Genomic DNA, 23,731 nt, shown 5'->3' with positions numbered 1-23,731 from the left:
TATTCTAGTGCATACTCTTAAATAACATAACTGAGCAGACCGTAGAAGCATTTGTGCCTTCATCTTTGGATAATGTTTCAGTGAAGCTTCAAGAAACATTCCAAGTGACAAGAAAGACAGCACACGTAGATACTGCTGTGCATTTGCGATGATAATGCAAAATAACTGTAGTTCCAGAACTTATGAATTACATTCATACAACATAGGAGAGAAACTATCATGAATCAGTTCTGAAATTCCTTTATGGAGCAATATATTTGTAACCACGGCAGCAGAAATGTAATTTACATTCTCATTGTGTCTTCCCTTATCAGATAAGTGTCACAATTTTTAGAGAAATGCTTTCTATCTTTTCTCCCATGAGGAATTCATACCTTGCAATAAAAGGAGGGGGGAAGACGTTCATGATGGATTTTATAAACTGACTGTGTAGTCCCCTATACAGAGCAAAAACTCAAGCGCAGTGACTGAGGCAGTGGATTGTACCGAGTTACGAGTCACATTTGTTTTAAGCTAACAAATATGTGATGGGCATGTCAAATGAGCACCACATAAAACCGAATCTATGTTCATAATTAATTGCTTGATGTGGTGAAGTTCTGGAAGTGGATTTGCAATTTTGTGTCATCAGAAGTGCACAACACGTTTCTGCAATGAAAAACTGGAAGCCATGGGCATGGTTTCCCTGACACCTTGCAGCTGGCATTTAGCAACATTTGTGGTTGAAACACAGTAGTACATACAAACGTCATCCACATACAGAGACAGTGAGACAATAGGCACTACAGACTTTACAACTCATTAGCTGCTATCAAAACAAGGGTCATTATCAGCACAGAACCCTGTGCAACTCCATTCTCCTATATTTGGACAGCACTACACGATGTCCCAACTCAGACACAAAACAATGAAATAGAAAATTCTGGATAAAAATTGGGAAGGGGTGTCTAATACCACTTGTACTGAGTAGTAAGGGTGTGTTAGTACCATGAAATGTTACAGGTCTTCTTTAAGTAATAGAATAGTGGTGAAGTGATGGCAACAGGCAAAAGCTATCCTTATAGCAGACTCCAATAGATCAGCTGCAGACTACTACCTGGAGAGCAATAAAATCCCCTACATCATCAGAGTGCCAGAAAATATTTCTCTCTGTTTCACAGTTTATGCTAATCCCATTTTATGGGTTCAAACATAACAAGCACTTGTCCTTCCTGGATTTAGCAGTACGTACAATAAAGAGTGATATATAGGCTTTCAGATAGTACTTCTTTACAGTTAACTGCATCATCTGCAAGAATCCTAAGGTTGCTATTAATATTGCCTGCAGAGTCATTAATATACAACAAGAACAGCAAGGTAACCAACACACTCCCATAGGATACATCAGAAGTTACTTCTACATTTGTCGATGACTCTCCACCCAAGATAACACGCTGCATCCTCCCTCCCACGCAATCCTCAGATCTGACATATATTTTGTCTTTTGGTAATAAGTGTAGGTGTGGTATCGAGTCAATTGCTTTTCAGAAATCAAGAAATTCGGCATCTACTTGCCTGTCTCAATTAACGGCTTTCACGATGTCAGGAGAGAAAAGTGAGAGCTGGTTTCACATGATCTATGTTTTTAGAATCCATGCTGGTTGACATGGAGGTCATTCTGCCAGAGATACCTCATTAGGTTTGAGCTCAGGATATGTTTTGAGATTACACAACAAATTGATGTCAAGAATACTGGATGGCTGTTTTGTGGATCGCTTCTGCTACCCTTCTTGTAGACAGGTGTGACCTGCACTATCTTCCAACTACTTGGCTCAGCCTTTTGTTTGAGAGATCTATGCTACATTACTGTTAAGAAGGGGAGCTACCTCAGCAACAAATATGGAATAGAATTTGATAGGGATTCTGTCAGGCCCCAGAGATTTGCTCAGTTTCAGTGAATTTCAGCTGTTTCTCAATGCCATTGACACAATATCTATTTCACTCATCATTTGAGTGGTACAAGAATTAAATTGGGGCAATACTCTTCAGTGTTCCTTTGTGAAGAAACATTTGTAAACAGAGTTAAGCATTTCTGTTTTCCCTATGCTAGTTTCACTTTCAATTCCTGCCTCATCCACGAGTGACTGGACACTAACTTTGGTGCCACTAACAGTCTAAACATACGATCAGAATTTCTTAGTGTTTTTGTGAAAGATCATTTGACAATATTCTGTTACATTAGTCATTTAAGGCTTCATGTATTGCTCTCCTGACTGCCAAACATGTACCATTCAGCATCTACCTATAGGCTTCAAGTTTGTTTTATACCTATTATACAGTCCTCTCTGTTTCTTTAGGAGAATCACTCTATATATGTATCCAGTACACGATCAACTATTCTTTCGAACTTGGGCCATAGCTCCTGTAATGATCCTGACCTGAGCTGAGCTGAAAGTGTCAACTTCCTCATTAAAATATAACACTACTGTTTCTCTGTCTCGCTTGCTCAACATATAATATTTCTACTTGTTTTAAATGTGCTTTGTGTTCTGGTATTCATGGTTGGTGTAACTGCTTCATCATCACTGACGACAGTTTCGAAGTAGACTTCCTCAGAGACATCAGGTCTGTTAGTTACCATTAGATCTAATATTTTCACCATGAGTGGGTTCTCAGTAGTTTTCATAGAAGGCATTTAGTAATGTTTCACACGACATCTTATCACAGACACCACTAACAAAACTGTAAATTTTATCCATTATCTTTGGCGCGCGTCCGTTCTAAATGTATGGGGCATCTTCAGAAAGTAAGTGTACTGTACTTCAACCATAATGGGCTGTTGTGGTTTTTAGTTCTTTCAGGGATGGCTACAATGAGTGGTAGAGGGGGATCCTTTGACCAGACTGAGCATTGCAGATACATGGTAGTACATAAACTAATATTTTGTGTGTGTATATGCATGGAAGACGTGGAAGTTAATTTTTTCACAGATCATTATTATTTATGATGTAGGCATTATGAACAGAATGACTGTGTTCAAGTGATGTAGAGAGTGTACTGGAGGCACGACAAACGTTCATGACAAATGGGGGAGTGGAAGACCTTCCATTTTGGCTCACGAATTTGTGCAAAGATACTGAGAAAACTGTTTGTGAAGACAGTGGACGAAGGTTGAAAGTGGATGAAATTTATGTGATGTTTCCACAACTCTCCAGAACACACTTATATGATACACACTGGGATATCCGAAACAGTGCATAAGATGGGTCCCAAAACAGTTGATGCATCAGCATAAGAAAAATTGCACTGGTGAGTTACTTGAGTGACTCATTGGAGGGTGAGGATTTTCTGAGCTCTTCTATGAGTGGAGATGAAATTTGAGTAGCTCATTAGATGCTCGAGACAAAAAGATGGTAATCACAGTGGCATCACACCAATTCCCCAACTGCCAAAAACTTCGAAACCACAATTTCAGGGGGAAAAAAATCATGGCTTCATTGTTTTGGGACCCAAAAGGCATAATTTTTGTCAAATTTCTGCCACAGAGAACATTGCCATGCACAACGATACTGTGGGACCCTAAAAAAAAATCTCTAAAGAAGCTTTAAAAATAAAAGGTGGAATCCTGATGAGAGAACTAGTTACAGGACACAACACCCATCCTCACACAGCTTTAGCAACTGAGGCACTTTTTTGACTCGTTTGGTTGGGATATTTTGAACCACTCTGTATTCACTTGACTAGGCCTCATCAGATTATAATAGTTTCACCTCCTTGAAGGAACATATGAATGGACTTAAATTTTCAACAGATGAACAGGTGCAAAAAATTGTTGTGAAGTGGGGGAAGGAGCTAGTGGAAGAAGAGTTCTTTGAGGAGGGCATAAAGTAACTTGTGCCACAGCTCATCACATGCATTGGATAGGATTGCAAACACATGGTGAAAAGGTCAACAAATGTATCAACAAATCTTAATTTTTTCAGTGTACTTTTTGTAAAAAAGTGTAAAAATCCAGTACACTTACTTTCTGAACATGCCTCTTAACAGTCCACACATGGTAATGGCTGCTGTTGTGACACTGCCTATTTGTACAGCCTACATGCACCAATTTATTTTAGTTTATTTTTCTGGCCGGACGAATGGTGTCAGAGCACATTTTAGGAAGACATTGTAAAATGGATAGTGACCATGAATTTTTACTATATTTGTATTCTTATCTTTATCACTATTATAAGATTTTTGTGGAAAAATTTTCCATTATTAGGGCTTGCTTCTTTGAAATGTGTGAATTTTAGTGTGTTTGCTTTGTGAAAGGTTTTCGAGTCTACATTTTAGCTGTGATAAGACATTACTATAAAACACAAAAATCAAATTTTATACTGTCGTACAAAAGCAAGAATCAGTTACACAGATAAGAGCTAAATACAGGCAGCATATAAGAGATTCTTGAGGAGAGTGAAGAGCTGTACTAGAGAAGATCTACTTAGAACTGAAAATATCTATGACGAATCGATTTCACAGCCTATTAAGGAGAAGCTAACTGAATGCTGAGGTAGGTGGAAATAACTTGTGAATACCAATGGGATGAAAGACTACCCAAGAAAGTCCTGAACTACAAACTGAAACGGAGGACAGACCTAGGTCAACCTAGGAAACGAAGGATATATACCTGAGAAGACACAAGAGGTAGGTGCATAAGTTCCCACGGCCCCAAAACCTGGCATTCAGTAGTCTTATTTCACAATACCTCTTCTGCTCGGTTATGTAAGCATGAGAATATTGATTCTAGAAATACGGGTACAACTGTTGGATTTTTAATGCTCCAGTCAGTTCCAGCACCGTGTAAATAGGCTACTGCTTTTGAGATGAGATTGGGTTGTCTGGCTCGTACTTGCTCTTTAATATATTGACGATGTGGATAAGATAATTGTGTGTAGAGTAAGAGGAAATAAGAAGTATTAAATTGGGCACTGAATTATTAATTCGTTTCTTTAATCGACAATATGCAAATTTTATCTTTACAAGATGGAGAGCAATTTATAAATGGTTTTATATTTAATTTGCTTTTGCTCTCACATTTAACATAGCACAATTGCCTAGAATGCTGCAGCAGCAGCAGCAGCAGCAGCAGCAGCAGCAGCAGCAGCAGCAGCAACAACAACAACAACATTTACAGACTGTTTCAATCTATACCAATAGTAAATATGTAAACCTGTCTTATTTGTCTTATGGAGACCCTAATCTCCAAAACTGCTAGGCAAATATTAGTGGAGTTTTTGCAGGTAACTTGGGCATAATTTGGGGCACACACAGAATCGGATCACAGAGAAAAACAAGATATTATGATTTAAAGTTTTCTTAAAACTTTGTCTGCTTGCTCGCATTTCAACTCGGTACACACATCACTGTTTTACAAACAATCACTGTAAGTGTAAGAAACACCAAACTATGAAACTAGTGGGGGTGATGACAAGTGAATGCTCACATTTTATTCACCCATATTTGAAAACGAGAGCACTTAGTAACTCACAACAAACTTTCCACATAAATTTAAGCTTTTTCTAAACTTTTTCTTGTCAACTCCCCCAATACGACAATGCATCGTGCATGACATTTTAATTTACTTCTCCTTTGGTATACTGATAGTATTTGCAATGTATTTTGCAGATAGTAATGAATGTACCGGTATATCTACATATGATGCCAAAAACACCGAATGCGTGAAAAACTGCTGCATCACATTTAAATTTCTTATTACTAGCCAACCCGATCGATTTTGATTGCATCTGATAAGAACATAGGTCGAACCTCGAGGAAGAAGACTGGTTACTTTACAAAGTAATGACTACAATGCTTACACAGTCTTCCACGTGTTTATTCCATACTTCCGCACTGTGTGTCACATAATGTACGTGATGTATCATGTACAGCTACTATGCACACTACCCAGTACTTGAGAATGAGATACTTGCAACAAACTTTACACACAATTTCAATTCTTGACGGAACTTTCTGTCACTGAGAAAACCCAGAATGATGAATGGAAAAAAGTATACTGCTTACTACATTTTCACTGTTCATGTACTGTCCCATCAGGCAAGACGTTTAAGTTTATTGCTTCTTTGTTACTGACTATTCGCAACACACTTAGCAGACAGTATTCACATATGCTGCTAAATGCACCAAAACTAGTATCACTGTATGAAACACAACCTTTTAACTAGTTAATTTGGTAACTGCTATGTTTACTCTAGTTTTTATGGCAAAGGCTCTAATACACAATCAATAGCTGGTTACAAAGCATTGATAAATTCTGAATGTGAGGTAAGGAATGTGTGTCTACTCAATGGAAAGTTTTCTGCGATTTACAAATCTAAACGTTCGAAAAATGGCTCTGAGCACTACGGGAGTTAACAGCTGAGGTCATCAGTCGCCTAGAACTTAGAACTATTTAAACATAACTAACCTAAGGGCATCGCACACATCCGTGCCCAAAGCAGGATTCGAACCTGCGACCGTAGCAGTGGCGCGTTTCCAGACTGAAGCGCCAAGAACCGCTTGGCCACAACGGTCAGCAATCTTGTCTTCTCTTCAACTTTAAGTGTGAGGTTAAAAAGAAGAAGATAGCAATTCTATGTTTGTGATGGATAGTTCCTCTCTCTCCACACCAATTTTACACGGAAGTATCTAGGTCGAAAGGACTCGGCAGTAGTCCTCTAATAGTTTTGTCCTCCGCCTCAAGTGTGTGAGAAAAACCAGTAAACTAGGAATCACGACACCGCTGTGACCGGCCGGTTGCCAAGGCACTGCTGACAATGAGCTTTGCATGAGGCAGCCACGCTGCCGGCTGTCACCCTCCCAGCACTGGCAAGTCTTGCTGCACTGCGCGGCATGCTAATTCAACTTTTTTCCACGAGTAGGCCTACTGTATTTATCTATTACAAAGCAATGTTTGACTTTTTAGACAGGTCATCGTCAGCTATCAGCTGACAAATGCTACTACTCGAGGAAACGAAACATTGGATACCGAGGATATTAATAAGTAATACGCATTAAGTGTACGGTACAAACGAGGAGCAAGAAAACTCGCGTGGCGAAACCGTTTGCCCAGACACGGCAGTCAAATCAGGCAGCTCACACCGTCACTATCAACATATCCGTCTCCATGTCACGCGCTTTCACGATTGCATGATTAATTAAACTTTGAAATAACGGCTTCCGTTGCACATCCCAAATGGCCTCGTTGCTCGCTTGTGATTCATGAAAATCTGTTTAGTGACAGATGTGAGCAACGATTTGTTGCTCCAGAATCAAAGGAATAGCAAAGTTCGTCAGTGATGAGTCATGACGCATTCCGCTGGAGTGCAAGTGACTGGCGGAGCGGAATGAGTATCGCGTCAGTCACGTTTTTAGCGGCCATTGCTGTCACAATATTCGACAGCTATTATGAAGTCACTAGCCATTACTAGTGGTGCTTTCCTTTGCGACGTGATTGACCCCCAACTTGGACCGAGCAATATATCACATTACTCGATAACCCAACAAAAGGGGTCTTTATTGGCCGGGGAGTTTAAAGTTGCACTGCACTTGTCTGTGTGGCGACGACGGGGTTCTCTCCCGAGGCTACGCTCTTGGCGGTGGACGCTAGGCCCTGCGGCAGCTCGTCACAGTTCAGAAACCCGACACTCTGCGCTCTCATCCAATTACAGAACAACACTTGAGCTCTCCGACATTCCATCTGCCTCATCATTTTACGTAGAAGCGTCACACTACTTGCTGTCGACAGCTGATATTACAACGATTTGTAACTTTCTTACACGTTTTGAAATTCTGAAGGTAACGGAGATAAAATGCTCCAACCTTTTACAAAAACTACATTGCAGTTATAAAAAGGAAGGGAGGATGATTAGGGTTAACCGTCCTGTCTAAATAGAGATTATTAGAGGGAACATAAGCTTGTATTGTTTCGAAAATGGGGAACGAAATTTGCCGTGCCCTTCAAAAGAACCATCGTAGCATTTCGGTTTAGAGGAATGTACGGAAAACTAAAATGAAGATGGTGATACTCGGATCTGAATCACCGTCCTCCACAATACGAGTCCAATGTGCTAAACACTGAGCCAGCTCGGTCGGTACAGTTAGGGGTCGGCGGATACGAAAGGGACGCTGTGACTGGGGAGGAAGGGATACAGGGTTGTAGCCTATCTTAAATGTTATTCAATCTGTATATTGAGGAAGCTGTAAAGGTAACTAACGAGAAATTTGGAGAAAGGATTAAGGATAAAAAAGAAGAAAAAAGTTCGCTTTGCCGATCACATTTTAACTGTCTAAGGTGTCAAGGCACTAAGAGCAGATGGACGGAATGGACAGTGGCTTGGAATGAGGTCATAAGACGAACATCGACAAAAGCGAAACAAGGATAATGAAATGTAGTCGAATTATATCGCGCGATGCTGAGATAATTAGATGAGGACATGAGACCCGAAGTAATAAAGTTATTTGGACGAAAAAGCTAACGATGACCGAAGAACGGAGGATCTGAAATACAAGGAAAGCTTTTCTGAAAAAAAGTGAAATCTGTTGACAGGTAACATAAATTTACGTGTTAGGACCCCTTTTCTCAAAGCGTTTGTCTGGAGTGTAGTCTTTTATGGACGTGAAATATGTACTACACACAGTTACGACGAGAAGACAATAGAAGCTTTTGAAATATTGTGCTACTGAAGAATGCTAAAGATCAGACGAGTAGATCGAAAAATTAATAAGGTGGTACTGGATCGAATTTAAGAGAACATAACCGTATGGCACTAATTTGACTAAAAGACTGACACGACATTCTGGAGTACGAAGGAATCGTCAGGTTGGTAACGGAGGGAAGCGTACTGTAGACGCATACGGTACGCAGGTTCAAATGGATGCAGGTTGCACTGGTTATGTAAGAGGCAAAGAGGCTTGTGCAGAATCGGGTAGCGGGCAGAGCTAAATCAAACCAGTCTTTGGAGTAAAGATGAGAACCAGCGAAGTATATTTTTGCCCCACTTTGCCACGTTTGTAGACTCTGCTTTACGAGAGAAACATCTGCACGCTGAATTTCAAAACTTCCCATCTGCTGTAACTACTATCTTGGGAAGCGTCCTGTCATCGTGTAACCCACGCTGCCTCTCAAAGTCATCTCTAGAGATGAAGACGCACGTTAGAAAATATGATTTTCCACCAGATCTACAACAGACTAAAAACTGTCATCAGAAAAACAGTCAGCAAATGCAGCGTTTTCGTTGTGGGCTACTCTTTTCGAATCTCAACGAGTTTTTAATATCCAGCACTTCGCCCAGGTTTTACATTCATATGCATGTATCGGAGCTGAAGAACAAATCTAGACAGACGGAAAAAAGTTTCAACACCAAGGAGGAGCTGTGCGATAAACAAAAGTTGGTAAGCGTACTTCTACACCTGAAAGACTGTACCTATTCAAATTTACTGCCAGTTGCAGAGTGGATCTGGTAGCGCCACGAGGGGGATCAGTTATACTTTAAATACACGCTGTAACGGTCGTGAACGTTGGTTACCTTTGAGACTGGACGTGGTTTGTTATGATAGTTAATAATGCCTTTAAGGCGACAAAGACGCCATTATCGGCGTCTCACTAAGTTTGAACGATGTCGTGTAATAGGGATTCGAGAAGCTGATATTGCAGAAAGACTTGACAGGAATGTGGTCACTGGTTATTTTTGTCTACCTCATGCACATAAATAACACGATAGAATATAATTCACGAAGTACCGACATCAAATGCCTATTAGGCCCACTACAAGCAAAAAGTTTTGTTAGGAAATAGTTTCACACCTCATTCACACCATCCGGATTCTCAAGCACGAGATCGAAAAGTAGTAGTACAAATTTGGAATTATCATATTCTTCTACATAATTTGTATGATGTCCCCGTTTCTTCTCCTTCCTAGTTCTAACAAACAATGTTGTCGTCATCAATTCTGTAACTATTCCTGCCAATGTCAAAACTTAATTCTCCGGTTAACTTCACTAACACTGCCAGACTCGCCGGTTTAATTATTCCGCGATTATTCTCTGGTTAGGCGTTATTACGCGTTCGTACAACGCGTTTTCCCGTGCTACACCGAGAATTGAACTTCAGTGGCTGGTAACAGGGGACTCAGTAGTGTAGCGATGTGGCAAAAATTTTGTCAGTATTTCATTTTCTTAGATATCTAAAGGATTACATATCGTTCGTACCTGTTATCCGTTTATTTCCACCTTGGTAGCCTGACTCTTTAATCGTTAATAAATGTAAAAACGCCGGTCTCTCACACATCCAACAACATAAATAGCGATTAGTTCAGCCGCTCGGTTCTATACGGCTCCACCCGTATGGCCCAGTCCCCATTTGTTTGCAGGAAAGTTTTTTTTATTTCTAAATTCGATGGAAATGCCCCTGACAGAGACATCGCGTACATTATGCACAAAAAATCAACTTATGATTCGCTCGGAAATCAATTTAGAGTGTTCGAAAACGAACAGGGATACATTTCAGAATCGTATGAAAAATCCATATACCAACGTGCGCTCCCCCTTGATCTGGGCCTGACGGTCGCCAGAAGATGGGCTCCAGAAGGCCACGTGCCACTACCGAGAGGGAACATCGGCGTTATGGCTTTTGGCGCATCGTACCGTATCTGCAGCGACAATCTGAGCACTGACAACGAAATGTTATCAATCGGTTACATCAACCCCAGCTTCGAGACAGACGGCTCGTTGCGCGCATTCCACTGAACCCAAACCACCGCCATTTGCGATTTCTCTGGTGTTCAAGCGAGAGCTCATTGGAGGGCAGGTTGGAGATCTTCTGCCTCGGTTGCCCTGAAGGCCAGTTAAGAGCCTGCAACCAACCTGTGTGTGCCAAACACACTGGATCTACACCTGAAGTTTAGTAAGGGTTACGATTTCGTATGGCAGCAGGAGCAATCTCGTTGTTATCCCATGGAACCTGACTGCAAACCAGTACGTCAATCAGGTGATCCGAGCTGTTGTGCTATCATTCACGAACAACATTCCAAGGGGGGTGCTTTCCAAAAGCATAACGCTCGCCTACATATCGCTGTTTTAACCCAGCGCGGTCTACAAAGTGTTGACATGTAGCGTTGGCCTGCTCGATTTTCAGATCTGTCTCCAACGGAGTACATACAGAATTTCACAGGACAACTACAGCGTCACCCACAACCAGCATTAAATGGTAAAATGGCTCTGAGCACTATGGGACTTCTGAGATCATCAGTCCCCTAGAACTTATAACTACTTAAACCTAACTAACCTAAGGACATCACTTACATCCATGCCCGAGGCAGGATTCGAACCTGCGACCGTAGCGGCCGCGCGGTTCCAGGCTGTAGCGCCTTGAACCGAGGGCCACCCCGGCCGGCAAATAGCATTAACTGTCCCTGTATTTACTGACCAAGTGCAACACTTATGGAACTGCCATCTGTACAACACAATGCATTCAACATCCTGGAACTTTACACTGGTTATCAATGCAGATCGGCATTTCACAGTTGCAATCGCTCATCTCGCTCTTAGATTAGCCTCTAATCTAGCGATGTTAATTACTTAAATTTGTTACTTAGACAAATGTAGTCAAGTTTCACTACTCAACTTTTTTTTTGGGGTGTTCCAACTTTTTTATACTTTTAACAAGTATAACCTGCGGCAAAGGCAGTAGATCAAACAATACCATACACAGAAAAATTAGGTTTTTGTAGTCAGTCACGCGAGACGTTTACCTTCATGGTCCTCATTTAAAATGTGCGTAAGTAATGAAATGTAGTAATGAATAAGTTTTGAATTTCGAAGTATGAAGACTGGATTACACATTGCACTAAAATGAAACTATATGCAGTTATTAATTACTAACAGGTACGTAATTTTTCAATCGAATCAAATCAAACACACCCATATGGGTGTTTCACTTTTTCAAATGAAGATGCATGAAATTTTGTTCTCTATGTTTAATACATTCTTGGGTCCAGCAAAGAGAGAAATTCCAATCGAGGCGATGCAATGATTCAAACCGTTCAATTTGCGCAACTACATTGTCAAAAATATCGCAATAGACACACTTTCTTAATATGGATCTAAATTACAACGTTCCCGCTTAACGTGAGTTGCTGAGGTTCAATATTTGTATTTACCTTTTGGTAACTTTAATCTTTTATGAACAATACAGAAAATTTACGTGTCTTGACTGAAGGATGTTTAAAATTACGTCTGTGGAGTAAAGAATTCTTCTGAATGTCAGTAACAAAGAGGTTGTATCAAGACTAGTCAGAAACTTAAAAATCTTTGAGCTGCAATTTGTGTTTCATTGTTGCAATTTGAACTTTCATCCAATATGTGTTGAAAGAATTCAACAAATGAGATTCAGTGAACTTTTGCTGTGTGAACCAAATGGGATGAAAATTCCACCGAGCTGAGGCATTCTTTTCACTGTAAATTCTTTTTTGAGGAGATATGGAAAAATGATTCCGAACCTGTTAATGTCTGGAAAAAAAGAAAAAAAATTGCATCCTTTGAGGCAAGAAACGGACTAAGGTAGAATTAAGTTATGGCTGAAACAATGAACAAAATAGAGCCTTTGGATATAGTTCTTTAACATCAGGTCTTAAGTCCACCGAATGGCCATCCATAACAGCCACACAGTCGAATGTTGGAGATACTTAAGACTTAGATAAAATTCGCCAACAAACTCGACCACACACTGAACGAACTCATTGGCTGACGTATCTGCACTTGCAGCAGTAGATGAGACCAATATTAAGAACTTCCCAGTTTCAGAATTGAAGTACCTTAGAGTATTTGAGAGTCGCGAAGAATTATATCTGATGTTTCGTCTGATACAAAAGAACCATTGTTGATTGTATAATTCCTTCCTTAACTCTTCTGGAAGTACCTCACTGACAGCAAGTACGTCATTTTGAATTCTGTTTGAAATTCCGCGAAATACTGTGGAGGTCTCAAGATGATTACTTAGTGTTGCATTATACCCTTGCTGAGGAAATCTTGTCCCTCCTCATGTCCGCGAAACGGAAGCTCGTGAACGGCAACGACACATACAACGTCAATAAGCTCTTCAGCACTTGTCATTTTTTTTGTAGCAGACTAATTACGATGTGTAGTGTAATATTAGTGCATAACTATGTACTCTGCTGAATGTCTATATGCGTAGTGCCGAAATCTATCAGTTACAGCAAGGAAATTATATATATAGCTATTACAAATGATTGAAGCGATTTCATAAATTCATTGTAGCTCCATTCATTGGCATATGGTCATGACACACTACAGATACGTAGAAAAACTCCGCACTTCTGGTTTCTGCCGCCAGAGCGCTCGAGAGCGCAGTGGGACAAAATGGAGACAGGAGCCGAGAAAGCGTATGTCGTGCTTGAAATGCACTCACATCAGTCAGTCATAACAGTGCAACGACACTTCAGGACGAAGTTCGACAAAGATCCACCAACTGCTAACTCCATTCGGCGATGGTATGCGCACTTTAAAGCTTCTGGATGCCTCTGTAAGGGGAAATCAACGCGTCGGCCTGCAGTGAGCGAAGAAATAGTTGAACGCGTGCGGGCAAGCCCGCGGAAGTCGACGAATAAAGCAAGCAGGGAGCTAAACGTACTACAGTCGACGGTTTGGAAAATCTTACGGAAAAGGCTAAAGCAGAAGCCTTACCGTTTACAATTGCTACAAGCCCTGACGCCCGATGACAACGTAAAACGCTTTGAATTTTCGGCGCGGTTGCAACAGCTCATGGAAGAGGATGCGTTCAGTGCGAAACTTGTTTTCAGTGACGAAGCAACATTTCTTAATGGTGAAGTTTTCGTGCAGCAAATTCGCAATTCACCAAAAGTTAACGTGTTTTGTGCAATCTCACGGTTTAAAGTTTACGGCCCCTTTTTCTTCTGCGAAAAAAAAGGTTACAGGACACGTGTATCTGGACATGCTGGAAAATTGGCTCATGCCACAATTGGAGACCGACAGCGCCGACTTCATCTTTCGACAGGATGGTGCTCCACCGCACTTCCATCATGATGTTCGGCATTTCTTAAACAGGAGATTGAAAAACCGATGGATCGGTCGTGGTGGAGATCATGATCAGCAATTCATGTCATGGCCTCCACGCTCTCCCGACTTAACCCCATGCGATTTCTTTCTGTGGGGGTTATGTGAAAGATTCAGTGTTTCAACCTCCTCTCCCAAGAAAAGTGCCAGAACTGCGAGCTCGCATTAACGATGCTTTCGAACTCATTGATGGGGATATGCTGCGCCGAGTGTGGGAGGAATTTAGTGATTCGGCACACATCAAGCCGATAATCAAAGGGGCAAATATCGAACACTTCTGAACGCCTAAAAACTGAGTTTTTGTATGTGTATGTGCAAAGCATTGTGAAAATATCTAAAATAATAAAGTTATTGTAGAGCTGTGAAATCGCTTCATATATATTTGCTGGTCACGTTCATTGTTCGCAAAAGGATGAAGCGATTTCACAGCTCTACAAAGTGTGTGTGTGTGTGTGTGTGTGTGTGTGTGTGTGTGTGTGTGTGTGTGGAGAGAGACTGCGATTTCTCGTGTTCCTCTAAGGGATTGTGTAAATTGGTAAAGTATTATATTCAGTGTTTGACGATAAAGATCATCCTTTTGCGAACAATGAACGTGACCAGCAAAACACACTGACGTTTCGATCGCCCTACGAACCATTGTCTTTTAATATACTAAGACGTGTGGACATGTCTAACACTAACGTATTCTTCACTTTTGTTTTTTGTGAGCTGCCTTGAGATAAGGAATTCTGGACAGGGTCTACCCGACTGCACAAATTCCATATTTTCGTTTAGGTTCTTTAACGAAACGGTCTTTGCAACAATCGCTTTATTACGCTCTCCGACTCCATCACACTGCAAACAGAATAAGTAGAATGTACTTTTTGATCGTATTGTAATCGACAAATAACACAATTAAACAAAATAAACACTATACTTACATTATGCAGATACTTTAAGTCTGGAACAACCGAAAACCAGAATTCTAGTTCATACTTACATCTGAAACCAACTGGGCACCGGAGGACTAAAGCTTCTTCCCCGTGTCGCTGAGAATCGTGCGTGCCAGTGGTTACTGTGCTCCACCAGGCATATGGCACGAATAGCGGTTCCCATATAAGCGGTAAGAGTTGCAGGTTTTCCATTACACAAACGCGAATTACCGACGACTATGCTTCCAATGAACAGGCGAATGATTAATAGTAAAATTTGAGTTGTAAATAATAAATCTGCGAAGACTATTTGCAACATAACTGCCGGGAAAGCTTGAAGAGTTACAAAATTTGAGTTCTTTTTCACTTTTAATTTACAACATTCGTATGGGTAAGCGGTGCTTACCTACCATAATCAGAACGCACGCCCTGCTCTAACACGCTTTTCCTCTACACTGATATAATACAATCTCATTTCTAGTCTCAGTTCATGTAAACATTTACTGTTTTGTGATTGAAGATGTATCCCTCCTCCAAATCAGTAGTCGAAAATTTTATTCGACAAAATAAACGCCTGTTATTCTGCCAAATACGACAGATTCCAATATAAGATGCGAGAGAAAGCTAACTTCTAGACTGTTGACAACAAACCAGTAATTTTCATTTGTCACGCACATGACTTCTGTAATTTACTTTCGCAAGTAAACCTCATTACAGCTGACACACAGTGAATTAAGACTATTTCGCTTAATGGTGTGTCTTGTTTTAGATGGTGTGGATGCCGTATTTACTGCGAAAGAGTCAAGCGCAATACGTCTGAACGTTTTTTGTCGCCTACCGTTGCTTTGGTGACTGAATCGTCCAATGCTAAACAGTGTTTAAAAACGTACTTTACAGTTTTAAAAATTCATATAAATTTATTGAAAGAAAATGTACAGCTGCGTTTAGTGTGTGTGTGTGTGTGTGTGTGTGTGTGTGTGTGTGTGTGTGTGTGTGTGTGTGTGTGTGTGTGTGTTTTAACCTTAAACCTAGTAGTTGTATGTGGCTTCCGTTGGTTGTCCTGCACACATCTCATCGGGAGTCAATTTCTTTCCAAACTCGCTGTAGCATTGCGGCTGTAACTAGCTCAGTGGCGGAGTAGATTCTTGCTCTAAGTTCAGATAACGAAGCCGGCGCAGGAGGTACAAACACGATGTCCTCGACGAATCCCCATAGGGGAAAAAAAAAAAAAAATCGAATGGTGTCAGGTCTGGGGAACTTGGGGGGGCCACGCAATTGGCGAATCACGGCCAATCCTATGACCTGGATAACGCTCACGTAGAAAATCCCGGACATCGGCCAGGTGCACCATCTTGCATGAAGTAAACAATTCGTTCTTTATCATCCTCATCGATACGTGGTATCAAAAACCGTTGTAACATACCCCACTGATTTTTATCTCATGGAAAAAGACGGGCCATACACTTTGTTCCTGCTTAATGGGCAAAAAACGTTCAGTTTAGGGCTATCACGAACATGTTGCAATATTTGAAAGAGATTTTCACTGCCCCAAATCCTACAGTTGTGTGTGTTAAGCTTGCCACTTAAGTGAAAAATCGACTCGTCATAAAAGATGACTTTATCCAAGAAATGTTTATCTTCATGTAATCTAACATATCCACATGGAAGTTCTTGTGAGCAATTTTATCAGTGTCTCATCGATTGTAAGATCGCCAATCAGTACGGTTTCAAATGCACACGGATTCTGAACACGCGCCAACCGTCGTATGTGGGATTTGCAGTTCAAGAGATGCACGCCGGGTCGATTTCGTAGTGCTCTTGATAAAATGTTCTCTCACTGGCTAAAAGGCGTCATCAGATGTTCTTGGACGACCTGATTATTTCCCATGCCTTACAGAACACCCTGTTAATAGGAGTATCTTCAACGCTCTTGATACGGAAATTACACTGAACTGTTGTGTCGACTTCGACTTTTCAAACGAAAACACACTGCTAGCACACTCGTGTCCAGTGAAGGCAGCCATTTTAACGCAACTGCCGTTAGCGCTCCTAACAGTACGATTCGGCACTAGCGAACTACGTGAGACAGAACAGCTGACACTACAATCACCTATGCACGTACTACGAATTAATTTATATGAATTTTCGAAGTTGTGAAGTACTTTTTGAAACAATCTGTACTTTGGCGGGAAAGAAGTGGTTCCGTCTCCACGCCTAACAAGCACACGCTGAGTTTTACAAATAACACGACGTCGCTGGAACATATTTACTGCGGATACTCATGGCATGTATGGAGATAATACTATATAACAAACATTGCACGGAATTTACAAGAAAAAAGAATGAAAACGAAATTAAAATTTAATGGCCCTTTCTGGACGAAGAGACATAGATCGCAGAAGGAACAATCCTGAAATTCTGCTCACCTGGTTTAGGATTGATATCAAAGAGTCAAATCTGGATTGCTGGGCGAGGCTTCTGCCGAACTGACTCTAGAGCCTTAACCAAAAGAACTTTACGACCTCTTTCTTCAGAACACAGGGCTACATTTAATGTTCAAAATGGTTCAAATGGCTCTGAGCACTATGCGACTTAACTGCTGAGGTCATCAGTCCCCTAGAACTTAGAACTACTTGAACCTAACTAACCTAGGGCATCACACACATCCATGCCCGAAGCAGTATTCGAAGCTGCGATTATAGCGGACGCGCACTTGCAGACTGAAGTACATTTAATGTAAAGATAATCAGTAATTCATCGAGCACAAATATTACGATACATTGTTCACGATCGTAATAATAATAAAAAAAATATCAAATGGATTTTTTTTTCAACAGTGCTTTGAGCTTTTGAATTATCCTACATGTGCGAGCTTAAACCGTTACGTAATTTTCTGGCGTAAGAAACGTACTGGGCTCAAAGCTTAGGAAAACTGCTGAGTTTGTCTCCCCGCACGATAAGAAGCGGCCTCCAAGAATTATATTCGTAAAGACAGGCGCTAATCAGCTAAAAAAGCTCGGCTGAACTGCAAACTCTTCAAAGTCTATTAAGTACACAAAACTGTTGAAAGGTTACTTTTTCTGCATTTCTTTCAGTTTTACCGCGTGCTCCACACAAGACTCGACTCCTCGCGGCAAGAGAGTAAGAGGCCCGGACTTTTTGTTCCTGTTCCTAGTCTCGCCTGCCACGAGTGGCAGTTTTCCTTTGCACATCAGCGCCAAAATTACAAGTGTCTTCAGGTGCCAGATTGCAGAGTAGACAGCTCTGACTGGTGAAACTGGCAAGGGGAGGCCACGACGTTTGGAACGTAGATTTACTGCAAACTTCGTACAATCGTAGAACTCCACGAGGACAACAAAATGTTTAAGCAGTAGCGCGTACTTCTCAGGCGTTATTGAGAAAATCGCAAGATAATTTCGGTCGTCAAATATATATCTATGCCTAGCCAATTTAACCATGTAGCGGCTGCAGCCGAGTGGTGCCAGCATGGTAGCTCAGCGTGTTAGTTCAGAGCGTTAGCTACCCTATAATAAAAACACAGAGCGAACGGATCATCGATCAAACTGGACGGCTGTCATCGACGTCCGCCCTGAACAAATGCAACGAACATTATTGAACAAACATTTTTTAAAAAAGTGTTTGGCGTTGAAGCCGCTGGATCGAGTTCCGTTCGTCAGTTTTTTACATTTTCAACAGAGTCATTTTCTTTATTATTTGTATTACAATTGATATAATGGGGAAAATACGTGTAATCGGATGAAATTTTGTTAAATTTACAATGTTATTTGGCAGTCTGCTAATTTTTATTATCACAAATAATGTAATATTCGTAACTATCGACTAGTAAACGACCAAATGCATAAAGTCATACTGAAAATGTATGCTTGTCCGTGATTTGAGAAATTCCTGATACTTGGAAGGAGCCGGAAACGACTAGTTACCTCCAAGTCTTGACCAGCACAGACGGCTTTCGAAAGATGTAATGTCGAAAGCGACGATTAATTATACAAGTTGCAAGATGGTATTTTTAGTAAAAACATGGAAAACAAAGTTAAACGACACCAGCTCCATTGAATATATGCTATGTTCCCGCATACGCAAGGTCTTTTGAGGTTTTCTGTGGAAAAATGAACCTGGCAGAAGTAAAGCTGTGAATACCGGGCGTGAGTCGTGCTTCAGTAGCTCAGATGGTAGAGCACTTGCCCGCGAAAGGCAAAGGTCCCGAGTTCGAGTCTCGGTCGGGCACACAATTCTAATCTGCCAGGAAGTTTTGTATCAGCGCACACTCCACTGCAGAGTGAAAATCTCATTCTGAAAACAACACTTGTTAACATTTTCAAAAACCTCTCTTTCAGACGATAGTTTGGAAGCAAACCATGCATAGCGCAGTATTTCCTTAAAAATCGGCGCTGATAACTGGTTATGCAGTATCAAGTGTGTTTTAATGGCGTCTTCCGAGAAGCAATTTCTCTTTCGATTAAATACGAACTGTTTTGAAGAGACGGACAAGCATACATTTTTAGTATCACTTTATGCGTTTGGTCGTTTACTAGTCGATAGTTATGAATATTATATTATTTGTGATGATAAAAATTAGTAGACTGCCAAATAATATTGTGAATTCAATAAAATTAATCCGATTACACGTATTTTTCCCATTATATCAATAATTGTAATATAAATAATAATGAAAATGGCTGTGTTGAAAATAAAAAAACTGACAAACGGAACTAGATCCAGCGGCTTCAATGCAAACCACTTTTTTTTTTTTTTAAATACATTTATCCTAAATTGTTCGCTGAATTTGTTCAGGGCGGACGTCCGATGACACCCATTCACTTTGTTCGTTCATCCGTTCGCTCAATTTATTTATTAGAATGGGAAGCTTACGCTCTGACCGAACACGCTGAGCTAACGTGCCGTCACCACTCGGCTGCAGTCGCTTCTTGATAGTTAAAATAGCCGCGCACAGATGTATATTCGACGACCAAAATTATTTTGCGATTTTCGTTGTAACGCTTGAGAAGTACACGCTACTGCTTGCATATTGTGTGTCCTCATGGAGTACTATGAGTGTACGAAGTTTACAGTAAATCCGCGTTCCAAACGTCGTGGCCTCCCCTTGTGAGATTACGAGAGCCCGTTCTCATTAGAAAAAATCGATATGTAGTTCTCATTGCTTCTTTTTATTTGTCCAGGTATTGTAAAACATAAAAATCTTTGTGCTTTTAGATATTTCGTCTCTAGTGGAAGAAAACTAGTAGGCAAAATATCAGGCCAATCGGGTAAGCTTCATAGTGTGTCACGAAAACAAAGCAAACTACAGATTAGAGAGTGAACTCGTTACACTAGCAGACGAAGGCTCAGCACTGTAACTGCACACTACGCACAGTCAATTCATTATTGACGCCACCGGTCCACTCACTGCGTGGCATGCAGATGCTTTACATGCAATCACACGACGCTCACCCACAACTACTAGTCTGGCAAGAAAGTCGCATTTATGATAAATACTGCGAGACACACACACACACACACACACACACACACACACACACACACACACACACACACACACGCTTAACGCAGCAGGACAGGGAGTGTTGCTAATACGAGTACACAATGTGGCTTGCAGGGTACAGCTGTAGACGCAGTGAACGACGATCACGGAATTTGGAAGGACATACGGCTGAGTCGCGTCAGAAACAGCAGCCATCACAGAGCTAGCGGCGGGTCTCTACCTGGCACGCTGAGAATAACGGAACGGAAAGGCGCTCGGCCCTGTGTGACGTGGCCGGCCGCATCCCACTGCCCGAGAGAAACGTGGCCGGCCACGACTTGAACCGTTTCGAAAGCGGGTCGCTTACTGTGTAATTCCACGGTCTTCTCGTGAGCGCGCAGCTATCAGCCTGTTATAGAAGCGCTCCGGCGATACTCGGGCCCTTCACGAGCTCCTCTTTATAACAGCACAGTCCGACCGTTCACAATTAAAGACCATATAGTGAACTGAAACCTCATGTTCGTGACCTCATGTTCGTGACCTCATGTTCGTGACCTCATGTTCGTGACCTCATGTTCGTGACCTCATGTTCGTGACCTCTACAAACCACTTCGGCCACACAAGATGTCACAAACATTAAACGCAAGTGAACAGGGGTCCCACGCTTTACACTACTGTCGATGAGAACTAAGGCACTACCGTATGGAGTATCTTCGCAGGTATGCCACTAGCTCGATGGATATTAGACAGACAGAGCACCCTGCTTTATATTGGACAGTGAACATCCCACACAAATTAACAAAGTCGGGTATACAGGATCATCAGCATTTCTAGATTGAAGCGGTATAAATGGGATGAACAGGTTGATGGAAGACAGGTTAGTTGGAAGGGTTCTGGAAATCTAATTCATTATGTAAAGGACACAGCGTACAAGAGAGTCTAGTGCTAGCAATTCTGCAATACTGATGCAGCGTTTGGTGTTTATCGAGTAGGACCGATAGTAGATGTCGAATAAATTCAGACACGAGCTACTAGCACTCTACCGGGCAATCTTTCGAAAAATGGCGATATTAATGTTTAGAAACCTGGTTTGGTAGATTTTGCCCTTCTGACGAGAATTTTTGATAGTACATACTTCGGATTTCAATTCCAAAGAAAGCAGCTGCTGTCAGGTGTGTTTTTTACCGAACTATCAGTTTAATATGTCACGGTTGCAAAATACTAGCGCGAATTCTTCACAGAAGAATGGAAAAACTGGTAGAATCCGATGTCGGGGAAGACCAATTTTGGATTCCGGAGACATGTAGGAACACGCTAACCAATATCGACCCTACGTCTTATCTTAGAAGACAGGTTAAGGAAAGGCAAACCTGCATTTATATCATTTGTGGACTTAGATAAAGCTTTTGACAATGTCGACTCTTTTTGATATGCCGAAGGTAGCAGGGGTAAAATACAGGCAGCGAAAGGCTATTTACAACTTGTAGAAAGCAGATGGCAGTTATAAGGGTCGATGGGCATGAAAGGAGAGCAGTGGTTGAGAAGGGCGTGAGACAGGGTTGTAGCCTATCCCCGATGTTATTCAATCTGTACACTGAACTGGCAGTAAAGCAAACCGAAGAAAAATTTGGTGTAGTTATTTAAGTTTAGGGAGACGAAATAAAATCTTTGAGGTTTGTCGATGAAACTGTAAACCTGCCACAGACAGCAAAGACTTGGATGAGCAGTTGAACAGGATGGACTGTCTCGAACGGAGGATTATATGATAAACAGCAACAAAAGCAAACCAAGGGTAATGGGATGTAGTCGATTTAAATCAAGTTAAAGGAAATCAGATTAGGAAACAAGACATTTAAAGTAGTCCATGAATTGTAATATTTGGCCTGCAAAATAAGTTATGATGACCGAAAATAGGGAGGATATAAAACGTAGACTTGGCAATAGCAAGACAAGCAATTCAAGAAGAGAAATTCGTTAACATCGAATATAGATTGTGGGGAAGTATATTCTGAAAGTAGCCATGCATGGAAGTGAAACATGGACGATAAACAGTTTGGATTAAAAGAGAACAGAAGCTTTCGAAATGTGATGCTACAAAATAACGTTGAAGATTAGATGGGTAGATCACGTAACTAATCAGGAATACTGAATAGAACTATAGAGACAAGAAACTTGCAGCATAACTCGACCAAAAAGAGGTGTTGGTTGATGGGACATCAAGAAAGAGCCGATTTAGTATTGGACGGAAGTGTGGGAGGTAAAAATGATAGAGATACCAAGAGATGACCACAGTAAGCAGACTTAGAAAGATGTAGGTTGCAGTAGTTATTCAGAGATGAAGAGGCTCGCATAGGATACAGCAGGATGGAGAGGTGCATTAAACCAATCTTCGGACTGAAGACGACAACGACCACAACGACGACGACACTCGCTTTTTACAGTGTGATCATGTCAAAGGGTATGATACTGATACTATGTCACTCTGCAATGCCTATAATCATGTTCAAGGGTGTGACCTTGATACTCTATTATTCTGCAGTACGTATGAGCGAAATACCTTTCGAATAGTGATGCGTTGCCACATTTTAATATATTTTTTTAAAGAGATCTGTCAATTGTCCATTACATGAATCTTTGGGATACGTATTATCATTCATAATGAGGCAGGTATTAGTGACAGTGATGTCTTTTGATTATATATCTTATTTTCAATGTTAATTTGACCGTACCAATCAACACAAAACGGCCATATACGACATCAACATTGTTTAATCCGGACGCAAACGTGACCGGTTCTATGCCAGGGGATAATCGTTTATGATCAAAGTGATAGCTAAATAGACGTTTACAGCTGACTATTTTCAACATGATACACTAAGGGCCAGTATAATATAAATGAGTAACATCAAAAACCTCACGGTTAGAGTTATTCTGCTTACTACTGAATTCATTTTCACATCATCCCATGACAAATTTCTGTTTATGAAAACAAATCTCTTCAGCCAGCTTCTGAAGTATATTTGACAGCATAACAAGTGACGGAACCTCTAATTTCAATTGCTCGTCATGTTATGCAGAGCCAATCACATTAAGAGTGTACAGTACTGGACACAAAAGTAAAGGACGCTTTTGATTGTTAGTTTAACTGAGGCAGTTACCCCTCACTGAAACTCAGCACGAACCCTCTAAAAAATAAGAAAATCTACCCTGT

At 41.0% G+C, this 23,731-nt stretch overlaps 1 protein-coding gene across 28 annotated transcripts in view; it reads right to left on the bottom strand.

The window, feature by feature from the left end:
- The window catches only part of LOC126266634 (kinectin), a 327,061-nt gene that overhangs the window by 213,408 nt on the left and 89,922 nt on the right, over positions 1-23,731 (bottom strand). The window lies entirely within an intron of this gene.

This window comes from Schistocerca gregaria, chromosome 4, assembly GCF_023897955.1.
Source record: "Schistocerca gregaria isolate iqSchGreg1 chromosome 4, iqSchGreg1.2, whole genome shotgun sequence".
Classification (NCBI taxonomy): Eukaryota; Metazoa; Arthropoda; class Insecta; order Orthoptera; family Acrididae; genus Schistocerca; species Schistocerca gregaria.
The sequence above is the reverse complement of the archived record's forward strand: the minus strand, read 5'-3'. Positions and strand labels throughout refer to the sequence as shown.